The following is an 890-nucleotide window of genomic DNA, read 5'->3' on the forward strand; positions in this document are numbered from 1 at the left end:
CAAAATATATCTTATTTGTGAATCACTCGGCTGTAGATCCTCAAATCATCTCTGAATTGGTGCTGACACTGTCCTTCCTTCTGGGGGGTGGCTACTTTTGTTCCCCATGGTCCCTGTGTGTGTGTTCTTAAGCAGCCACCACTCCAAAGCTTGCTCCTCTGATAGACTATAACTTTAATAGAAATTAGCTAACTAACCCTGAGATTGTAGTCCATCCCAGGAGTGAGCCTGGAGCAGTGGCTACGTTACAACACACACAGGGACCATGGGGAACAAAAGTAGCCACCCTCCAGAAGGAAGGACAGTGTCAGCACCAATTCAGAGATGATTTGAGAATCTACAGCCAAGTGATATACAAATAAGATACATTTTTGTTAATAGTTAAAGTGACATTAAACCCTCAGATTTTTTAACATAAACCAATACTGTAATGTGTGCCTTACTGTAATCCACGGTTGTTTCCCTTCTCTTTTCTGCTCTTCTTTTTAAATCTGTATCTGTTCTCATGCTGGGCAGAACTTCTGTTTTGCAGCAGACCGCCTTGTCTCTGCAATAGCTACATGGTGTCTGTGTGTACGTTTGCAACCTGAGCCAACACTACAGGAAGAGGCCCTGAGCTGAGAAGGGAAGTTCTCCCCAAGCATGAGAAGACATGAGGATTTAAAAGGAAGAGCAGCAAAGAGAAGGGAAACAACCATGGATTACAGTAAGGCACACATTACAGTATTGGTTTATGTTAAAAAATCTGAGGGTTTAATGTCACTTTAAGGTGACTGAATGTATTTTTAAAATCTAATTCCTGAGTTTACTCCTCAATGACAGTTTTAATATCATGTGCATTAACACCTCACCACTAGTCTCTGATGCATGCGAATGAATACATAGTGGAC

This window comes from Nanorana parkeri, unplaced genomic scaffold (genome assembly GCF_000935625.1).
Source record: "Nanorana parkeri isolate BGI_ZX_2015 unplaced genomic scaffold, ASM93562v1 scaffold1344, whole genome shotgun sequence".
NCBI classification, from domain to species: Eukaryota; Metazoa; Chordata; class Amphibia; order Anura; family Dicroglossidae; genus Nanorana; species Nanorana parkeri.